The sequence below is a fragment of the Psammomys obesus genome, unplaced genomic scaffold, assembly GCF_907164565.1.
Source record: "Psammomys obesus unplaced genomic scaffold, mPsaObe1.curated_primary_1811, whole genome shotgun sequence".
In the NCBI taxonomy this organism is placed as follows: Eukaryota; Metazoa; Chordata; class Mammalia; order Rodentia; family Muridae; genus Psammomys; species Psammomys obesus.
The window spans coordinates 13,838,651-13,861,933 of record NW_026585742.1 but is presented as its reverse complement, the minus strand read 5'-3'; the positions used below and the strand labels follow the sequence as shown (position 1 = coordinate 13,861,933).

General features: G+C 39.3%; 1 pseudogene; it reads right to left on the bottom strand.

The window, feature by feature from the left end:
* Positions 1-522: 522 nt before the first annotated feature.
* LOC129670526 (histone H2A.Z-like) lies at positions 523-8,727 on the bottom strand (annotated as a pseudogene).
* Between the last annotated feature and the right edge of the window lie 14,556 nt (positions 8,728-23,283).

The following is a 23,283-nucleotide window of genomic DNA, read 5'->3' as shown; positions in this document are numbered from 1 at the left end:
AAGGTCTTTTCCCAGTCATTTCGTTCTATTGATAGCATCCTTTACTTTACAGATGCCTTTCAGTTTCATGAAGTTCCATTTATTTATTTATTTATTCATTTATTTATTTATTTATTTATTTATTTATTTATTTATTTATTTATTTATTTATTTATTTTTGGGATATGACCTTTATTGAGCTTATCCACCAGAGTGGAAATAATGTCTGTACAAAACCAAATGTTTGTTACTATAACTTCTGCATCACAATTAAAATCCAAACAGTTTTTTAAAAACAGTCAACTCAATCAAAAACCCCACTACTTCAGAATCAATAGCTTCTTTGAAGCCACAGTAACACTTAAATATGGTTAAGACTCAAATGCAGAAATTTGGTTGGCTGGAAGGCTAATTAAGCCTCCAACTTGCTCAAATAGAATTACAAAAAGGCAAAATTGTGTTTTTCACAGAGATACAGTCCACTGGAATCACCAACACTGGACAACTGTTAAGAATATTTAGAGTCCTGATAATAAAAAATCCAGGCATCCTTAGACGGTCTTCTGTTGTCCTTTCTTCCCAATCATAGATTTGTGGATATGTGGGATGACACCACCACCAGCAATTGAAGCCTTGATCAGAGAGTCCAACTCTTCATCTCCACGAATAGCAAGTTGCGAATGACGAGGGGTAATATGCTTTACCTTTAAGTCTTTTGATGCATTTCCTGCCAATTCAAGTACCTCTGCAGTGAGGTACTCCAGGATGGCTGCGCTGTACACGGCTGTCTTGCCCACACGTCCGTGGCTGGTTGTCCTAGATTTCAGGTGTTGATGAATACAGCCCACAGGGCAAGCCGGCTCCCTGCGAGCGGGGAAACCGCCTTTGTCTTGGCCTTTCCGGAGTCCTTTCCAGCCTTACCGCCAGCCAACTCGGACTGAAGCTGAAGCTCAGATAAGCAAGGAAGAGACGAGGCCAGGCGGACGCACAGCGAGATCCCGGCGCCCACTCCTCCGTCATACCGCGATTCAAACTGCCGAAGTTCCATTTATTAATTGTTGATTTTAGAGCCTGAGCTATTGGTGTTCTGTTTTGGAAGTTGACTCCAGTGTCAATGAGTTCAAGGCTCTTCCCCACTTCTTCTAACAGATTTAATGTGTCTGGTTTTATGTTTTGGTCTTTGATCCACTTGGACTTTAGTTTTGTGCAGAGTGATAAATATGGATCTATTTGCAATTTTACATGTAGATATCCAGTTAGACCAGCTCCATTTATTGACGATGCTATATTTTTTCCCATTGTATGGTTTTGGCTTCTTTGTCAAAAAATCAAGTATCTGTAGGTGTGTGGGCTTATTTCTGGCCCTTCAATTTGATTCCATTAATCCACCAGCCTGTTTATATGCCATTGCTATGCTGTTTTTATTACTGTTGCTCTATAGTACAGCTTGAGATCAGGGATGGAGATACTTCCAGATGATCTGTTATTGTACAGGATTGTTTTAGCTATTCTGTTTTTTTTTTTCTCCATATGAAGTTGAAAATTGTTCTTTCAAGATTGGTATTTTGATGGGAATTACACTGAATCTATAGATTGCTTTTGGTAAGATGGTCATTTAAACTATGTTAATCCTACTGATCCATGACCATCAGAGATCTTTCTATCTTATGGTATCTTCTTTAATTTCTTTCTTGAGACTTCAACTTTTTTTCACACAAGTCTTTCTTGCTTAGTTAGAGTTACACTAAGAAACTTGTTTTTCTTGTGGCTATTGTGGAGGATGTTGTTTCCCTAATTTCTTTCTCAGCCTGTTTGTCTTTTGTATACAGGAGGGCTATTCATTTTTCTTTCTTTAAGTTAATTTTGTATCCAGCCATTTTGCTGAAGGTGTTTATCAGCTGTAGGAGCCTCTGTTAGAATTTTTTTGATCACTTATGTATACTATCATATCATGTGTGAAAAGTGATAGTTTGGCTTCTTCCTTTCCAATTTGTATTCTCACTGATCTCCTTTAGTTGTCTTATTGCTCTAGCTAGGACTTCAAGTATTATATTTAAGAGATATATAGAGAGTGGGCAGCCTTGTCTTGTCCCTGGTTTCAGTGGAATTGATTTAAATTTCTCCCCATTTAGTTTGATGTTGTCTATAAGCTTGCTGTATATTGCCCTTATTATGTTTAGGTGTGTGCTTTGTGTCCCTGATCTCTCCATGACTTTAAACATGAACAGCTATTAGGTTTTGTTAAATGCTTTTTCAGCATCTAAGGAGATGATCATGTTGGCTTTTTTTCTTTTAGTTTGTTTATATGGTGGATTACATTGATAGATTTCTGTATATTGAACCACCTCTTCGTGCCTGGGATGAAGCCTACTTGGTCATGGTGAATGAGATTTTTGATATGTTCTTGAATTCAGTTTGTGAGTATGTTTTTTTTTTAATAGAGGGAAATTTATTCACAACTATGTATCATATGTGATTAATATTGAAGATACATAAAGAAATACAAAATTTGAATAACAAATACCTCAAATAACCCAGTCAGTAAGTCCATCCAATAGTAAACTGAGTAGAGCTTCTTTTTTTTTTCTTCATTTATTTATTTTACTCACTTTACATCCTTTCTTCCCTCCCAGTCCCAACCTCTCTCCCTTCTGGTTTGTGAGTATTTTATTGAACATTTTTGTGCCAATGTTCATAAGATAAATTGGTATGAAATTCTCTTTCTTTGTTGGGTCTTTGTATTCTTTAGGTATCAAGGTAACTATGGCCTCATAGAATAAGTTTGGTAATGTTCTATTTTGTGGAATAATTTGAAGAGTATTATTTTTAGCTCTTCTTTAAAAGTCTGTTAGAATTCTATGCTGAAATCATCCGTCACTGGGCTTGTTTTGGTTGGGAGGTTTTTGATGACTGCTTCAGTTTCCTTAGGGGATATAGAATTATTTATTTACCTGATCTTGGTTCAACTTTGGTAAGTGTAATATGTCAAGAAAATTGTCCATTAAATTTTTTATTTTTAAATTTTATGTTGTATATACTTTTGAAGTAAGATATTTTTGGATTTCCTCAGTGTCTGTTGTTGTGTCCCCATTTTCATTTCTGATTTTTGTTGATTTGGATAGTGTTTCTCTGCCTTTTAGTTAGTTTGGCTAAGGGCTTGTCTATCTTGTTGATTTTCTCAAAGATTATTTGAATTGTTTTCTTTGTTTCTAGGTTATTAATTTTAACCCTGAGTTTGATTATGTACTCCTCTTGGGTGTGTTTGTTTGTTTGTTTCTTTTTTTTTTTTCTAGTGCTGTTCACTAAGTTGTATGAGATGGTCTCCAATCTTTTTATAAAGGCACTTAGTGCTATGAACCCTCCTTCTTAGCACTGCTTTTATTGTGTGACTTAAGTTTGGGTATGTGTACCTTCATTTTCATTGAATTTTAATTTCTTTCTTTCTTTCTTTCTTTCTTTCTTTCTTTCTTTCTTTCTTTCCTTTCTTTCTTCCCTGACCTCCTTGTCCTTGAGTAGAGAGTTGTTTGATTTTCATGTGTGTGTTGGCTCTTTGTCATTTTTGTTGATGTTGAGGTCCAGCTTTAGTCTATGGTGGTCTGATAGGTATTATTTCAATCTTCTTGTATCCGTTGAGGCTTGCTTTGTGACAGACTATATGGTCAGTTTTGGAGAAGGTTCTGTGAGATGTTAAGAGGAAGGTCTATTCTTTTGCGTTTGGTTGAAAAGTTCTGTAGATGTCTGTTAGGTCCATTTGATTTATAACATCTGTTAGTGTCATATTTCTCTGTTTAGTTTCTGTTTCATTGATCTCTCCTTTTGTGAGAATGGGGTGTTGAAGTCTCCCACTATTAATGTGTGGAGATCTATGTGTGGTTTAAGTTTTATTAATGTTTCTTTTACAAATGTGGGTGCCATTTTATTTGGAGCATAACTTTTCAGGATTGAGATATGTACTTGGTGGAATTCTTTTTTGGTGAGTATAAAGTGTCCTTCCTCATCTTTTTTGATTAATTTTGTCTGAAAGTTAATTTTATTAGATTTTAGAATAGCTACTCTAGCTTGCTTCTTGGGTGTTTGCTTTAAAAAACCTTCTTTCAGCCCTTTACTCTCAGATAATGTCTATTTTTGTGGCTGAGGTATATTTCTTCTATGCATCATAATGTTGGGTCTTGTTTACGCATTCATTCTGTTATTCTGTGACCTTTTATTGGAGATTTGAGTGCCTTGGTGTTGAGAGAGATTAATGACCAGTGAATATTAGTTCTTTTTATTTTGATGTTGGTTCTGGTCGTGTATTTGTATGCTAGTGTACTTTTGGTTTTGCTATAGTGAAGTTATTTATATACTGTGGGTTTTTTTTTTTTTTGGGTGTAGTTAACCTCTTCAGGTAGGAGTTTTCCTTCTAGTATCTTCTATAGGGCTGGGCTTGCACATACATATTGTTTAATTTGATTCTTTCGTGGAATATCTTGTTTTCTCTATATATGGCAATTGAAAGTTTTCCTGGGTGTTGTAATCTGGACTTGTGTCTGTGGTCTCTTATGGTTTGCAAGACATCTTTCCAGGTCCTTCTGGGTTTTCTGGTGTCTGCTGAAAAGTTAGGTGTGATTTTGATAGGCTTGCTATTATACATTAGTTGTCATTTTCCCCTTGCAACTTTTAATATATTTTTTTTTGTTCTGTAAATTTGGTGTTTTGATTATTATGTGGTGGGAGGATTTTCTTTTCTGGTCTAATCTATTTGCTATTCTATAAGCTTCTTGTATGCTTATCTCTTTCTTTGGATTGGAATAATTTTCTTCTGCAATTTTGTTGAAAATATTTTCTGGACCTTGGAGCCGGGAATCTTCTCATCCTCTGTTTCTATTATTGTTACATTTTGTCTTTTCATGGTGTCCTTGATTTCTTGGATGTATTGTGTCAGGAGTTTAGATTTAACATTTTCTTTGATGGATGCATCAATTTCTTTCATTGTATCTTTTACACTGAAGATTTTTTTTAATTTATTTTATACTCCAAGGGTGCCCTCTCCCTCCTCTCCTCCCCCTTCTCCCTTCTTTTCCTTTCCCTTTCCCTCCAGAAAAGGAAAGTCCCCCTCTACCAGTTTCAACCTTCCCCACAATATCAAGTCACATCAGAACTGAGCATATCTTCATCCTCTGAGTCTAGGTAAGGCAGCCCTACCAGGGGGATGTTATCCAAAAGCAGGCAACAGAGTCCATTTTAGACTCCCCCACCCTACCCCACATTCTCTTGCAAGGCAACCCATATGAAGACCAAGTAGCTCATTGGTTACCTTTGTGTAGGGGGCCTAATTCCACATCATGCATGTTCCTTAGTTGATGTCTCAGTTTGTGAAAGCCTCTGTGGGACTGGGTTAGTTGCCTCTGTTGGTCTTCTTGTGAGGTGCCTGTCCCCTCCAGGTCCTTCCATCTTTTCCCCAACACTTCCACAGGACCCCCAGAGCTCCGCCCCATGCTTGGCTGCAAGTGCCTGCATCTGTCTCCATCCACTGCTGGCTGGAGCCTCCCAGACTACAGTCAAGTTAAGCTCCTGTCTGCGTGCACAGCAAAGTATCATTTTCAGTGTCAGGTACTGGCTCTCTACCATGGTGTGGGTCTCAGGTTGGCCCAATTACTGGTTGGACTTTCCCTCAATCTTTGTTCCTTCCTTATCCCTGCACTTCTTTCAGGCAGGGTAATTTTGGATCACAGGTTTTGTCAGTGGGTTGTTGTTCTCCACTTTCCACTGGTCCTACCTGCTAGGTGATCACTGCACTCCTCATATCTCCCTGTTAGGAGTCTCAGCTAGCATCATACCCCTGTCCTCCCAGGAGCCTACCCTGATGTAAGCCTCCAGCCTGACAAAGAGATGTCTCCCCTCATTTCTCTTCTTGTTCCTAGCCCTCTTTCCTTCCCTCCCCATTCTCCCCACATCTGATTCCCACCCTTGTTTTTCTCCCCAATTCATGTCCTGTCCAGTTCCCTATCGTCATCTACTTCTGCTGTCTATTCTATTTCCCTTTCTGAGTGATATTCTGGCACTCTCCCTTGGGCCCTCCTTGTCTTCTCTGGGACTGTGAATTGTAGTATGGTTATACTGTACTGCAGGTCTAATATCTACTTATAAGTGAGTGCATACCATGTGCACTGTGTGTTGTGTGTCTGGGGTACCTCACTCAGGATCTTTTCTAGTTTTATTTATTTGCCTGCAAATTTCATGATTTCTTTGTTTTTAATAGCTGAGTAGTATTCCACTGTGTAAATCTACCACAAATTCTGTTTCCATTCTTTGGTTGGGGGACATCTAGGTTGTTTCCAGTTTCTGGCTATTAGAGATAAAGGTGTTATGAACATGTTGAGCAAATGTTCTTGTTGAATGGTGGAGCATCTTTTTTGGTATATGCCCAGCAGTGGTATAGCTGGATCTTGAGGTAGAACTATTCCCAGTTTTCTGAGAAAGCACCAGATTGATTTCCAGAGAGGTTGTACAAGTTTGTACTCCCACCAGCAATGGAGGAGTGTTCCCCCTTCTCCATAGCCTTGCCAGCATATTACCCGAGATTCTTTTCTCCATATTTTGTATTCTGTTGGCAATGCTTACTTCTATAAGCTTCTGTTTTCTTCTCTAAGTTCTCTTTCCAGGATATCCATAGTTTGTGCTTTCTTGTTTCCATTTCCATCTTCACATCTTGAACCATTTTATTGATTTTCTTCACCTGTTTGTGTTTTTCTATATTTCTTTAAATGATTTGTTTAATTCCTTCACCTGTTTGCATTTTTCTGCATATCATTGAGTGATTTATTAATTTCCTCTCTCTACAGGCCTCTCTAAAGGTCTCAATCTGTTTGACTGTATCTTCCTGTATTTTTTTTAAACAGAGTTTATTCATTCCCTCTATTATCATCTTCATAAGCACAGACTTAAGGTCATTTTATTGTGTTTCACATTTGTTAGGGTATCTAGGGTTGCTTGCCTTGGGATAACTGGGTTCTGGAGATGCCATATTGCTGTGGCTTTTGCTGAATTTTTTTTATTGGCCTTTAGCCATCTCTTGCATTGACTGGTACTTTCTGGTACTTGCTGAAGTTCTGGCGATTGAGGGGCACATACAAGAAGAGCTTTGGGCATGAAGCTGGATGTTCTTGCAGAAGCCCTCCTCAGATTGGTCAGTATGGTCTCAGACTGGCAGGTGGTTCTTAGGGAATTGTCTGAGGCTCTCCTCAGATGTATGATCCTGTGGACCACCTGGCTCCTAAGGAGCACAGCACCTCTTTTCTCACCAGAGAAAGTTCTGGAGGTAGCCACCCCACTACTGGCTTTTTGCTCTGAGGATAATAAGCTGCAGCTGCCCAGACACTGTGCTCAGACACTGTGCTTTGTGAGTGCAGCCACCTTGGAGAACTAGGGAGCCCAGAGGTCTGGTCAGATTCCTGAGGGAGATGGATTGAGCTTTGGAGCAGCATCTGGGGCTGCTCCCAGGTGTCAGGAGGCCTGAGATTGGAGCTGCTTGCTCCAGTCCCCAGAAGGTATTCATGGGCTGGTCAGAGCAGTCTGCAGACGTGTGGCTAGATGCTGCAGACAGCGTTCTGGCAGGAACCAGGGAACTTTGCTGGGGATTAGCCGGGTGACCTGAGGTTGAACCACTTGTTTTCTTCACTGTGGAGTCTCCTCTCACCTGGGAGGCCAAGATTCTGGTGTTTTGGGACCTACAGTTCAGTCTGGAGCAGTGAGAGCAGCACACAGGTATGTGGCTATATGCTGGAGATTGTGTGTAGGTGGGAACCTGGAAACCTTTCCTGTGATTAGCCAGGTTACCTGAGGTTGGACTGTTTGTTTCCCTCACTGTGGGGTCTCCTCCCATCTGGGAAACACTGGAAACTGGTGTTTTGAGGCCCACAGTTTGGTCTGTTGGTCGCTGTGCAGTCACTGCTGTCCTGCTGAGCAGACACAGTGTGCTACTGGCGCTGCCATCTTGGACAGTCCTATATTCTGGATATTAATCCTCTTTCAGAAGTGAAGCTTGGAAAGGCAAAGTTTTCCTGTTCAGTGAGCAGCTCCTCCTCCTCCTCCTCCTCCTCCTCCTCCTCCTCTTCTTCTTCATCTTTGTCTTCTTTTTCTTTACATAATTGATTGTTTCCTTAGCTGGACTGAAGGTTTATAGTTTTATGAGGTCCCACATGTCAGTTGGTGGCTTTAATCCCTTGGCCAATGGAATCCTTTTCAGAAAGTCCTTTTGATACAATTTTCAGAAGAAATCTGTGATGGGCCCTCAAAATGATACAGTCTAGGGGTCTTGATCACGGTCATTTTTTCTGCCAGTTGAAGAATTAAAACACAAGAAAAATCTGAAGCACAACAGGTAGCCACAGAGAAATCTCAACTACCACAGACAGAATCAGCAATTGAAAAGGAATTTTTCTGGGGTGAGGAAACATATATATGACAGACACAGACAAAAAAACCCTCTGCAAAGCAGAGCAGGGACAAATCTGAAAAATGTACTGTCTTCTCTAGGGTTGGCCTCTAAAGAGTTTTCCTCCCCTAATTCAGGGTGGGTCAGTTTGAAGAGAGCCTAGATAGTTTATTGACCCAGAACTGTTGTGTATTATGTCCTGATTAGGCCTTGATCTTGCTGATCCAGTTTGTCAGCAGGGGGCCTGCTGGTGGGAGACTACCTGAAAGGCCTTTGTTTTAAGCTGCCAGGATTTTATCTTACCTCAGAATGGTGAAGAGGAAGGTAGCCATCTTGGGAATTTTCTACCTTTTTTTATGTAGTGTTGGACCCTCTCCCTGTTTGCCTACCAGGAAGTCTAACTTCTAGTCTCTCACTTTTCTATACTTATACCTTGTAAGGTACTGCCTATGTTTTATTTTGCTTTTCTTTCTTTCTTTCTTTCTTTCTTTCTTTCTTTCTTTCTTTCTTTTCTTTTTTTTTTTTTTTCTTTTCCTGGCATTTTTAGTGTTTTGGGTATTGAGGTCTTTGATATTCTTGGATCTAATTCTTTTTCTTTCTATGATCTTTATTTTTGTTTTTTATTAATTACACTTTATTCACTTTGTATCTCCCCATAAGCTCCTCTCTCCTGCCCTCCCGGTCCCACCCTCCCCCCTTCTTCATGCATGCCCCTCCTCAAGTCCACTGATAGGGGAGGTTCTCCTCTCCTTCCTTCTGATCTTAGTCTATCAAATCTCATCAGGAGTGGCTGCATTGTCATCTTCTGTGGCCTGGTAAGGCTGCTCCCCCCTCAGGGTGAGGTGATCAAAGAGCAGGCCAATCAGATTATGTCAGAGGCAGTCCCTCTTCCCATTACTATGTAACCCACTTGGACACTGAACTGCTATGGGCTACATCTGTGCAGGGGTTCTAGGTTATGCCTGGTACTTGGCTGGAGTATGAGTCTCTGGAAAGACCCCTGTGTTCAAATTTTCTTGTTCTGTTGCTTTCCTTGTGGAGTTCCTGTCCTCTCCTGATCTTACTATTTCCCACTTCTTACATAAGATTCCATACATTCTGCCCAACAGTTGGCCATAATTGGATCTAATTTTTGTATCTAATTATATATATATATATATATATATATATATATATATATATATATATATATAGTGTGTGTGTGTGTGTGTGTGTGTGTGTGGTGTGTGTGTGTGTGTGTGTGTGTGTGTGTAGTTTTATTCTTTTGAATGGGTTATCTAGTTTTCCCTGTTCCACTTTTGAAGATGCTGTTTTGTGCAATTAAAAAAAAATTCTTCAATACCAATTTTATGCTGCCCATATCTGGTCTTCAACTAAAGAGCGATTGCCTACTAGTGGCTATACTCTTAGAAAAAAAAACTGGCAGCTAACAATTGCCAATAGCTTCAAAGTTTGAGGTGTGATTGTGTGCCCAACTCCCCTTTTCTTGCAGGGATTTGGTCTGGCTTGGGTTTGCAAAGGTTTTGTACATGCTGTTGTAATCCTTATGAGTTCATGAATGCAGCTGCCCTCCTATGTCAAGAAGATGATGTTTTCTTGTAGTAATGTACCACCTCATGCACTTAAATTCTTTTTGTCCCACTTCCACTATGATTCAGGACTGGAAGGGACAAGGAGGGTATTGCATGGTGAAATCCATTTATAATTGATCATTTTGCATTTAAAAAAATTCTTGACACTTTAGTCAGTTGTAAGTTATTGTGTTAATTATAATCTGCAATTAGAAGTTTCTCAGATGAATGGAGATGCATTGATAGTATAATGATAAGTCATTAGGAATCCTTTTAATAATTTGCTTCCTTAGCAGCATAATAGTACTAGGTACTCCCATATGGCACATGACTTGTCTAGACATAGCTTCTTAGCCCAATAATGGTGTCAGGTCTGGGTTTCATCCTGTAGAATACCCAGATATAGCACTTCATCAGAAAGTGGTTGGTTACTCCCATGATGTTCATGTCACTATTGAACTAGTGGGCCTGTCTTTCTACACCAGTCATTGTAGCTCAATGAGTTAATAACTGCCTGTGACTGATGATTACTTATCTCACTTAGCAGCTTGATTAGCAACTTCCAGCACTATGAAAGGCAGCCAGTATGGATGAAGCTTCCAGGACAGCACTGTGTTGGTTTGCCCATGTTCTATGACTCAAACATATGATATCTTTATTAACAGTAACTTACTATCAAGTTCTGGAAGGTAACCAAGAGCAACAGCAATGTTCTATAATGTTTGGGTGTCTGTGGGGATCTTACTGGTTAATAACTCCACAAGAGTTAACTCATTTCTATACTAAAATCTTTATTTGTTAGCATCTGGTCTAGTATGGGCATTGTTATAGGGCAACTTTATCTTAACTATAATATAATAATATATAACTATATAGTAATACATATTTAATATCATGTATATGTATATATACACATAGATGTATAAAATTTATTATATATATTATTTAGCCCTCCCACTAATTCCCTTTATCCTATTCTCTACCCCTCCACCCTTGTATAACCCTTCCTGTTTCATTATTTTCTTTAAACTCTCTGTACCAGTTCATTCTATCTCTCCTCTCTTGAATGCCTCTTTTGTGGCCCCTTAGTAATTTCCTGACCTTTATGGGTATTTCAAGTAAAACACATATATCTGAAGATTTAATGGTAACATCCACAGATAAGTGGAAATATCTGAAACTTGTCTTTCTGGGTCTAGATTACCTCATTTTGAATGATATTTTTGTTCAATCCATTTCATAATTTCATTTTTCTCAATAGCTAAGTAATGTTCAGCTGTGTAAGTGTTCCATATTTTTATTACCCTTGAGTTGACGGAAATCTAGAATGTTTCCACTTCCTGGGTATTGTTAATAGAACAGCAATGAACATGGAGGTATATCTAAAGTAGGATATGAGGTGCAACAGCTGGGCATAGCATTTGTTGTCTTTTGGTTTTGGATCTTGGCAATTCTACTTAGAGTGAGATGAAATCTCAGAGAAATTTTCACTTGAATTTTCCCTGATGGCTCAGGCTAATGAACATTTTAAAAGTGTTTTTAAGAACCCTCATATGGATGTTTTTCCCCCTGTGGTGTGTGGTAATGTGTTTTTCTTGCTATGGTGTCAGTTAGATGGTCCAAGGTATGGGTAGTGAGATGTGTAATCAAGGCTGACCCATTAGGAGGCTGAGTGTCCATAAGCAGTGTGTGTGTGTGTGTGAGAGAGAGAGAGACAGACAGACAGATCGACAGACACCGGGGAGACCCCAGGGTAGTCACAACCTTCAAGGTAATACTGAATGACATATCTTTTTGAGTGGGGTCTATTGCATGAATATAAGGACAACCTGAAAATGGTTTTAAGACCAGAAAGTGTGTTGCAGTCTCTGGAAGGAGGACAGTTGAGACATAATGGTTAGCAAATTTTTCAGCAGTTGTATAACCATCATTATGTGTAACAACGTGCAAATGATGTCAAGATGGCTGCTCAGTGGGAACCTGTTTGTGTAAGTAAGGAATTACAACAGGAAGAGGGAGCTGCAGCTAACACTTTATTCTCTGAATTGATGGCTGAGTTGGATAACAGAGTATGAGAGGGAGTCATTATTTTGCCCTTTCTTCTGGATGGGGTGATGCTCTGGTTAGTCTTGTCAACTTGATGCAACCTAGACTTACCTGGGAAGAGAGTAGAAAGTGAGACATTATCTAGGTCAGGTTGGCCTGTGAGCATGTCTGTGGGTGTTAGTAGGTGAAGGAAGACCCAGTCCATTAGGGGTGGTATGGGGTCTTGAACAGTACAAAGAGGAGAAAACTAGTTGAAAGCAAGCAAACAAGCAAAGATCCATGTGTTCATTCTTAGTTCTTGGCTGTAGATGATATATTTTAATTTCCTGCTCCACAATACTGCTCCGCAGTAATGGACCATAAGACAGACTTGTAAATCCTTTCTTCCTAAGCCAGTGTTTGTCAGGGTATTTGTCACAGCAAAAGAAATAAACCTGGGATAACTGTGAAAAGGAAAAGAACTTGAGTCAAATAAATGCTATGGGTCTCTTCCAGGGGTTCACAACTTTGGAACTCATAGGAAGAATCGAGAGTGAAGAAGAAATGAACAAAGCAGAAATGATTCCACTCATGTCTGACCTTTAATAAAGAAGAGAGAAAACCCATGTTTTGATATGTGGATAAAGGCCTTAACATTGGCCCAATAAAGAAACCCTGATAATTAAGGAATACTTAGAACATGAACTGCTAAATTAAGAAAAACCTTTAAGCAAGCAGTGGAAGATGTAGTCACAGCCTGGCTTGTGCTGCTGTAGGATATGAGGATGGATAAGATTATCTTGAGTTCCAGACAAACAGTAATTGTTTTGTCTTATGATCCTTCCTTAAGACAACATCTGGATAAGCTGAAACAATGTGAGGAATCCCTCCCAGACAGACAGGATTATGTGAGCCACTGGAGGACAATTAATTATCATTGTCTGAAGTCCCCAGAAATAACAAGGGCTGGAAGACAATAGGGGAAGGATAGGCATTGCTGAGAGAATTGGATATAAGGGAAATGGTGTTTGATGCGATTTTCACTAAACCACATAGGAGTGGCTTCACAGGAAAAAAAGTTGATTCAGTAGAAACCACAGAGCTGATGAAGGGTTTAGTGACTTTGATGAGTCCTGGTGGTGAGATGTGGTCTTTATGAGGTAATAGATGTTTTGTTGGACCTGGATGGTCTAGACTAGATTGTAAATTATTAATATTAGACATATATTGCTGAAGCACTAGGGAGGATATGAGGGTGAGTCAGTTGATGAGTTCTGTCTAGGTTAGCAGTCCTGACTAGCAGTTCCTTCCAAAAGGAGCAGAAGAAAGGCCTATTGCATCCCCTACCCTTGATACAGAGGAAGGAGTATTCTTCCAGAATTATTGTAAATGGGATGATAGCCAGGATCTTGTTTGTACCTTGTTAATGCTTATAAAAATACCTCATCACATAGATGTCATAGTACCAAGCACTTAGTATTTTAAATATTTAGTAAAGTTTAAAAAGATATATAGGTGTATTTAAAGGAAAGAATATGGGAAGTCAATTCCACACAAGGTACAAGGCAGATACTTATAAATTTCTGGGAATATTATGGTCTGTTAACACAACTATGATACCCAACAAAGCTATTGAAAAATCTCCAACATCCTGTGCCTGTAAATGTCAAAAAGCTTTCTGTTAAAAGTTACCAGAAGTTTAGAAGGCTATAGTTGGGCTTATAATAAAAGACAATCTATACAAAAGTTTCCAATGGAGTTTTGGTCTCAGTCATGGAAAGAGCAGAAGCTCTTTCAAATAAAGCAAGAAAACAGCATCTGTTAGTTGGAGACAAAGTATTGTATCAAGTACAGTCCATTTCTGACTCTTCCTCAGTAACTATAAAAATGACTTATTCAACCTTTTATCTGGGGTGACACAGAATCAAGCTCTCCATATTTGTTGCATATTGTGTCCGTAAGCCCTATTACCAACATCATGCAGGCTGTCCTGAGGACAGAGTCTTTTCTAGCTACTCAGTGTTCTCCAATAATTGAACCAAAAGCTAAGCCAGATAGAGTGTTAAGAGTATTCCTGTAGATACTTGACATAGATGGCTTGAGTACTTAAAGCAAGCAGGAACAGGCAGTTGTTTATTATACAAATGCAGATGGGGAATAAGAAGGAAAAAGTAACCTATGGGTTAAGAGCAGTATGGGTAATAGTAACTCAGGAGACTTGGCCTGTGACAATCTGTATTTAGAGACATTACTTTATAGATATGTCAGTGGAAAGGAGGACTAAACAAGTTCTGTGCTAGTCACTGGGGACAACAGATGTGGAAGGAAATATATAACAAAAATCAGAACCCATGATGGTTTCCCATGTAGCAGCCAAAAGTCAGAAAGACTCCACTGAGTCCTCCTGGAAACCAGGAAGCAGATACCCTTATGAAAATATGTATCATCTGCCCTCAGGTACCACTAGAGTCTTTTCACTGGTTCATGTAATGACATGGCCATAGGGAAACCAATGAATAATGAAAAAAATAGCTAAATATGCTGTAAAATAGTCTGCTCTTATATATGCTCACCAGTCATGTGAGGCTTATTCCCTATCACAGTCTCAGCAGATGGATGATCTGCTAGGACAAATCCATAAACCAACTTCTCTCATGCTGGATTGGCAGGTAGACTTCAGAGGACCCATGACTGTCACTGACAGATGCAAAGGATTCACAGGCCTCTTACAGACATTTCCATGCAGGAAAACAGTAGGCGAGGCCATCATTAAGGGCCTCATCCAACTCAATGTTATGTGTGTGTGTGTGTGTGTGTGCAATCTATTTATCTTTCTCTCCATTTATTTATCTATTTAATCACATTTTATCCCAACTCCAACCTCCTCCACCCTCTCCTCCCAGTCCTAACTCCACCTCTACTCCTCCCATTTCCTCCCTTTTTTCCTCCCAGAGAAGGGGAGGCCCCAAATGATACCAACCCATCCTGGTATCTTGAGTCATAGTAGGATAAGCACATCCTTTCTCACTGGGCAGTGACAAGGCAGCCCAGCTAGGGGAAAGTGACTCAGCAGTAGGTACCAGATTCAGACACAGCCTCTGTTCCTGTTGTTAGGGGACCCACATGATGAACAAGCTGCACATTTGCTACATTGTGTAGGGAATCTAGGTTCATTCCATGCAAGCTCTTTGGTTTGTGGTTCAGTCTCTGTGAGTCTCCATGGGCCCAGGTTAGATTCCTCCGTAGGTCTTCTTTTGGCATCCTTGACCCCTCTGGCTCCCTCTATCCTTCCATCTGCTCTTACAGAGCAGTCCCCAAGCTCTGCCTATTGTTTGGTTGTGGGTCTCTGCATCTATTTTAATCAGCTTCAGGATGAAGCCTCTCAGAAGATCAACTCAGTGTTATTTATGGGTGCCTATTGAAAATTAACAGTGATCAAGACAATCATTTCTCAAACACTGCTGTTTGTAATTAGGCTGAGGACAATCAGGGTGCAATGACCCTTTCACTTACCTTACCGCTGGGACTGGGTTGTTTCAAAGAAATAATTCATATATCAACACAATGCTTTTTTTTTTTTCTTGGAAATGGTTTTCAACAGAATGAATCAGTTATTACATAGTAAATACCTTATAGAAGTTAGTGCTGAGTGAAGAAGGGGATGGGAGGGTGGGGTCGGGAGGGGAGAAGGGAGGGACTTATGGGGGCTACAAAGTGAATAAAGTGTAATTAATAAAAAATATATAAATGGAAAAAAATAAAATGGATCTCAAAAAAAAGGTTAGTGCTGAAAAACTGGTCATAAGTTGGTTATGACTTGATATATTTTACATTTTATAATTATTTCTACATATGGAATCAATTAGAAAAATATTTACATACAAATAAATATGAGGCTTTTTAAATGTAGCCCATGGCAGTTCAGTGTCCAAGTGGGTTCCATAGTGATAGGAGGAGGGACTGTCTCTGACATGGATTCAGTGGCTGGCTCTTTGATCACCTCCCCCTTATGGGCGTGCAGCCTTACCAGGCCACAGAGGAAGACAATGCAGCCACCCCTGATGAGACCTATAGACTAGGATCAGAAGGAAGGGGAGGAAGACACCCCCCTCCCCACTATCAGTAGACTGGGGAGAAAAGGGAAGGAAGGTGGGATTGGGAGGGGAAGAGGGAGGGATGTACAGGTGGGATACACAGTGAATAAACTGTAATTAATAAAAAAAAACCTAAAAAATAAAAAAGCAAAAAAAGTGCCTAAGTTGCTATAGATGTTTTAAAATGTGTATTCACAGAATAAATGCATACTGCACACTGTAGTCCAGTTCAGTAGAAAGCATCTTTGAAAGAACAGATGACACTCTCACCAGGCACGTTGTGGACAACACTAGTATTACATAGCCTGCAGGAACTATGCAATATATAAAGCCCATTTAATAATTATCCTGCTTTGAATTAGATCTTTTACTTGAAGATACTTCAGCCACTTGAATTTCCCATTGAATTTCCCTGACAGACTCCTTATCCTCCAGTGTGAGAGGCTCCAACTTATATGTTCATGTTTTCACAGCAGCTGGCACCAGTGAGCTTTTTTCCTCTTCATATTTAGGTCACTTAACCGTTGACATTTCTTTAGACTCTCTCAACTCCTCAACTTTCCAGAACCAGGGGCATCTTGCACAGAGCTCATTCTGAAGGGAGCAGAGCCCTCCTTTTCTTCTCATTATTGAACTGTGGTTTGCTCGTGAGTCAGCAGAAGGCACTCCAGTTCTGCTGGTATAAGGATTATAGTAGATGGAAGACTCAGCTTTTGCTTGGAAGAAAAATGCACTTCACCACAGGTGCTGAGAGGTGGAGACAGCACACTGCATGATGCTGCTATTCAAGGCCCAGTAGACATGTTTGCAGCTGCAGTTCTAAGTTTTACAGCTCCATTAAAACAGAATTATTCAAACTCTGCGGCTAATCAACATGATAGTTCACCTCCTAGGGTGATTTCAAGTGCACACCCAGGTGCTGGGCACAAATATGAATTTGAAAAACAGAAAGCCAACGACTGTCACATAACTCTTGGCCAAACTTATACCAATGTTAGGATTTATGCTTCATTCTCGTCACTTGTTTATTTGAGGGAAAGGAACTTTAGCCAGCTCACACCCATTAGTGCTCAGCCTGTAAGTTGTCATTTCCTTGCACAGACACAGTTTAGAAAGCCACAACACTGAGGTGATTATGAGGCTTTTTATTTTCCAGATCTACAAGGGGAGGTTCTAGAGAAACAGAATTGTAAGGATGAACTTTTTGAGTGGAATCAATGGTGTCTAGAACTTGTTATTTAGTGAGATGGAACCCATTGTCACTGAAGACTTTTCAGATAGTATGGAGAGGCCTGAGATCCATAAGACACACTACTTAAGGAACTTAATGAGATAAATGCATTTGATGATCCAGATTTGCCTCTTGTGAGGTATAAGGAAATTAGTGGCTCTCTGTTGAGACTTTTGATCATTTGTGAAAAAGTAAGGAAAATAGTGATGTTGGTTGGTTCCTTCTAGCATATTTGGACAAAGTTATAAAAGAAAAAAATTAATTGAATAATAAAATGACTAGTTCCAATTTTATGCATATAAATAATCTAAAGGTTTCTAAGTGTGCATTGGAAGAGACTCTTCTCTTCTGCATCCATAGAGCTTAAGTCACAGAAACCAAACCCAAGTCCTCACTGTATAGTTAGCTGACGTATAATGCAAATTTAATTGCCAACCTTGTAGAGTGTCAGCAGTTAAAGGGAATGCAGTGACTGAAAAAGAGCAGAATCCTGTGACTTAGGATAATGATGTCAGGCAGGTTGAAGAAATTGAGTTCTCAGATTTTTAATCAGCCTACATTGCCCAAAGAAATAGTCTTTTTACACTTAGCAGTAAAATGCCTGTGTACCTCTATTCCCAACCTTTGCAGTGTTCCCTTCTCTGCCTTTGTCTAAGAGAATTAATCCTGCCTTCCCTGTACAGTAGCCAGTGTCAGACACCATGATATTGTTGTCCTGCAGGAACCACCTATCACGATCTCTAGACCTAAATCTAGACACAGGGTTAAGCAATTCCCTAGAGGTGATATAGAAAGTGTGCTTCATAAAGATGTGTGCTGTACCATTAAAGAACTTAATGATTTTGCTAATTCATTAAGCATTAATTCATCTGGGGAATATAGATGACAATGGATTTTAAAGGTCTGGAATAATGGTGGATGGAACGCAAAATTGGGTCAGGCTGAGTTTTATCAATATAGGCTCATTGAGTTTATTTGATTGTGTGACTCAAGTATTTGGGTAAAGATGGCCTACTGAGAATGAGGTAGAAATAACTGATGCTCCATTGTCTAGTGTTGATGAAAGGATTTTAAGCTTTAAAGAAATTGGAATGCTTGAGTGGATTAATTACTTAAAATGATCATACACACAGACTAAAAGAGTGAGAGAGAGAGAGAGAGAGAGAGAGAGAGAGAGAGAGAGACTGAGTGGACATGGCATAGGCTTTTGTAACCTCAAATCCCCCCCCCATGACACACCTCCTCCAACAAGGCCATTCCTCAAAATCTGTCCCTAACAGCTTTATCAACTGGGAACCCGGTATTCAAATATATAATTTTGTGGTGGCCATGCTCATTCAAACCACGACAGTTGTCAACCTGACTTTATTTTGGAATTGACTAAAACCCAAGCATGTGAGCATGCCTGTAGGGGATTTTCTTGATTAGATCATTTTAGGTGGAAAGGTTCATCTTAAGTCTGAGCCATACCTTCTGGTGGCAGTCTACATAAAGGAGAAGAAAGAATGAAGCTTTTGCTTTTTGCCTGCTTGTCCTCACTTTCCCTGGCATGTTCATCTATCTTTCAGCTGAGGCATTCCTTTAGTGTCATTAGAATCTATGTTTTCAGAATTTCAATGTAGACTGAAGATAAGAAGCTCTCTAAGGGTCCTCTGGAACCCTAGCACCATTTTAAACTGCTGAGACTGTGAACTGCATTCTTGGCTTTTCCATTGGGAGATAGCCATTGGCGGATTATCTGGACAACAGCCTGTAATCCACTCTAATAAATCCCCTTTGAATCCCCCCCCACTTACACACACACACATTTATAAATCCTATCAGTTCCCTTCCTTTAGAGAGCCTGACTAACACAAACACATTCCACTTTCCATCTCATTGAGGGTAGGCTAGCTGAGACGTTGATACAAAGCCTGGGATGAGTCTATGTAGATGAACATCCAGTGGAGATTGGTACCTGGTGGTTTTTCAGGAACTGAGAGGCAGTGTACTGAGGTTTCCTGGAGATGGGGTATGGCACAGCCAGAGAGATACAGTTAGCAATGGTATAGTGTTCTTGGTGAGACTGTGATACATGTGTTTATCTATCCACATATACACATGTTTTTTTGAGAAGTCATCTTTGTCTTTTGTCTTCTGTCCAAACATGTCAAAACTTTTTATTACAAATTTTATAAATTTGTGTATGTCCTACTCATCTGAAATACTTTTGTAGCCTTCTCTTATATCAATTTCCTATTAATGTTCTTGAGCTTCTTGTTATATATTACAATAATTTTCGAGATTTTTGTATGCTAAATATTTCTCTTGTAATGCCTGCAGCATGTCTTGGCCCAGGTGACCTAGCTGCAGTTACATTCTTGTTCTGCCCTGATGTTCAGGGGTCACATTTACACATGGTGTTTAGCTATCCTTCTGCTGCTGAATATTTGGGCCATTCTGCCTTTTAGTTACTGTGACAATGCTGTCACGGTCACATACAGAACAAATATTCATCTGACTGTTTGCCTTCAATTCTACCAAGGTTGTCTGATTGATAATAGTACAGTAAGTCTCTTGAATAGGGGGATGGTAAATGACACCCTCTTGAATCACCCATGGAATTAAATTGCAATATAGTGTAAACTTTCAATTACTTTTTTGGGGGCATACATTTATCCTTTCTTTTTGCTTCTTATATCAATCTTTTAACTTCACTGGCTCCTTAGAAGAAATCCTTTATATTTCTAGTTACGAAAATTTGTTATCATAGATAAGTGATATACTTTATTGATGTATTTTTCCCAAATGCTATTTTCTGATCTCTTTTGGGACTATTCAATCAGAGCGATGTCCTCTTCGACAAATTGGATGATGCTGTCTGGCAAGAGTGGTAGAAACACATATCATGATCAAGTTTCAGCTTTGACATCTCTGTCTCTTTTCTTTTTCAATTCACTAAAACTTATTGACCTTCTAAGTAACGAAAAAATGTAGCTCAAAGATGTAATGAATATTTAAACACTGAGGACTTCAGTCTACTCCTAGGAGTTGGTGTGATTTGATTTGAAGCCATGGGGTGGAAATATATCTGATTAAGTTGTGGTATGTTTATGGGAGGTTATTTTTACATGTTTATGAGAGGTTATTCTAAAAAAAAAAACATTAAATTTCTCTGAGGAATTCATATAAAGTGAGTTATCCTGTCCTGTCCCACTTTTGCTAGGATCTTACTTTTTCCTCCCATAACTGAGAGGTGGAAGTAGGCCTAGAAAGACCATCTGGTACTGTGTGGCTGGGTGCTTCTTCCTTTGAGACACTAGCTCACATTTCAAATGAGTAACAGTATCATAATCCCAAAGATACAGATCCATCATTGGCAGTTATCTGACTTTATCAAGCCTACAGCATTAACTGGGAGCTTTGAAGATTTGGACACGACACAATTCATGTTTGATGGCCCGCCTTTTAGAAGTACTATGCTGTAACTTCTCACTAGATAAAAAGGTTGTAGATATTTCCCCAAAAGGTTGGTGGGCAAATGAGCAGTTTCCCTTGATTCTGCTGGAAAATGCTACATGACAGGATACCATAATTATTGTGCCCACACAGGGAAAAAAAAAAAAAAAAAAAAAAAAAAAAGAGCTCTCTGGCCAAACTCAATTCTTTGTATAATAAGACAGAAATCTTTTTGCTACAGATACTGGTACCAGAGACATTAGTAAGTCCTGATCATTCAAGACCTAAATGTCATAGGTTGTTCCAAATGACCATAGTTTAAACCAGTTGTGTTATGGAAGAACTATTAGTGGGGTGCCAGGACATTAGCTCATGGTGAGTATCTGAGGGTAGGTACTGACTATTAGCACAAATCAAGTATTCTATCTTGAAATGGCAGGACTTGGGTAGAGCTGTGGCTGTAAACTAATTTTAGAGTCTTTTCATTATCACTTGATCTTGTAGTTCCAGCCCCTTCTTGATAGCATCACCTTGTTATTATTTACAGTCCTGAACACATTGTCTTGTCAACAACAAACAGGAACTGCAATATACTATTGAATAGGGCTGCCAGTCTCTGCTAGGATATTGCATGAAATAACGTTTGTGAGGAAAGAAAGGGGACACATTTAAAAGAAATTTGGGCTTCTTCCTCCCCTCTTTCTTCTATTCTTTCAAGCTTATTTGTGGCTTTTTTATTTTTAAGTTTTTTTTTTTTTTTTTTTTTTTTTGTATAGAGGAGGAGTTGACCAGCTAGCAGACAAGTTACCTCTCTTGACTGGAACTTTTCCCCTAGCAAAGCACATAAAAGTGAGGGAGCTTTACAGCACAGTGGAGAGCAGTGGCCACCACTCCTTCTTGTTCCTTCCCTGCCCATACTAGTGATGAACAGGCTGTGCCCCATAGATAATACTTGCTCTCTATGAGGTTCATGGGGACAGGCTATGAAATAGCTGCCTGAATATGGGGGAATATCTCACTGGAAGCTGCATCTTCCTTTCGTTCTATTTGTTCTCATGCAAAGAAGTTGGTTGCCACAGAACCTATTTTCTTTCTCTCTTTCTGAAATAGGCACACTATGATTATATTCATAAGTTAACCCAGTTTAAGTAAAATATTACCGTTCTCTTTGATGGGTCTGGTTCATCTTCTCTCTTTCAAGTAGCCAATGCTTAAATTTTGTGTCTATTTTTTCCATTGGTTTAAAAATGGTCTTTTTGTTTGTTTGCTTTTATATTTATTTATTTGTGTGTGTATGTGCTTATGTGTGTTTGTGTTTATGTGTGTTTATGTATGTGTGTGTGTACGTGTGTGTGTGTGAAAGAGAGAGGAAAGAGAGAGAGAGAATGTTTGTGTAGGCCAGAGGATAACTTGTGGAATTAGGTTCTTTCTACCATATGGATCCCAGGGATTAAACTGAGCCAGTCAGATTTAGGAGAAAGTTTTGTAACTCGCTGAGCCATCTAGGTGGCCTTGTTTGTTTTATTTGAGACAAGGTCTTATTGTGTAGCCCTGGCTAGTTGTCTTAGAACCTACTATGTAGACCAGGCTTGCCTCAAACTCAAGGAGATCCACCTGTCTCTACCTCCCCAGTGCTGTGATTAAAGATATGCACCACCAGGTCTGGCATTTAAAAAAAATTTAATAGTTGCTAAAATTATTCTTTGAGTTTCATACATGTATTCAATGTAGTTTGATCATTTTTATCATATCCACTGAAATCCAACTGAGACTCTCCCAACATGATTTCTCTCAACTTAATTCTTTCTCCTCTTCCTCTTTGCCTTCTTCTTACAAATATTCCACTGAATCCAGTTGTTGCCTATGTGCACATGGGTTGGGTACCACCATAGGGAACCTATGTGTGGTCACACCTCCAAAATAATTACTTTTTTTTCCTGCGCCATAAAAATGCCAACAGCTTCCCCCTGGGGGTGTGGCCTTGTGAACTCTTCCTCTATCTAGCTTGGAATTTTTTTTAGCTTACTATATTAGTTATTTCTTTTTCTATTTTTAAATTGAAAAGAGATTTTTATACAATATATTCTGATTACAGTTTCTCCTTCTACAGCTTCTACAAGATCCTCCCCCCTTCCCCTCACATCTGAATCCATACTTTTTCTGTCTCTGTTAAAAACAGACATCTGAAGAATAATAATAAAATAAGATAAAACAGAAAACTAAACAAATTGGAATGGGACAAAATAAACAGAAGAAAAAGAGCCAAAGAAAAAGCACAAGTAACATATGGACACAATGACACACACGGAAAATGCATAAAACCACAAAAACTGGAAGCCATAATATGTACACAAAGGACCTGTAAGGAAAAAATATGCCCTGACAGAACATTATCAGACAAAGAACTCCGAAGATAACATTGGGTTCTTTTTTTGTGTTGGGCGTCTACTTCTAGGCATGGTGCCTACCCTAAAGAGTGGTTTGTTTTCCCAGTGAGACTCTGTTGGGGAGAACTACTTTTTCATTTGT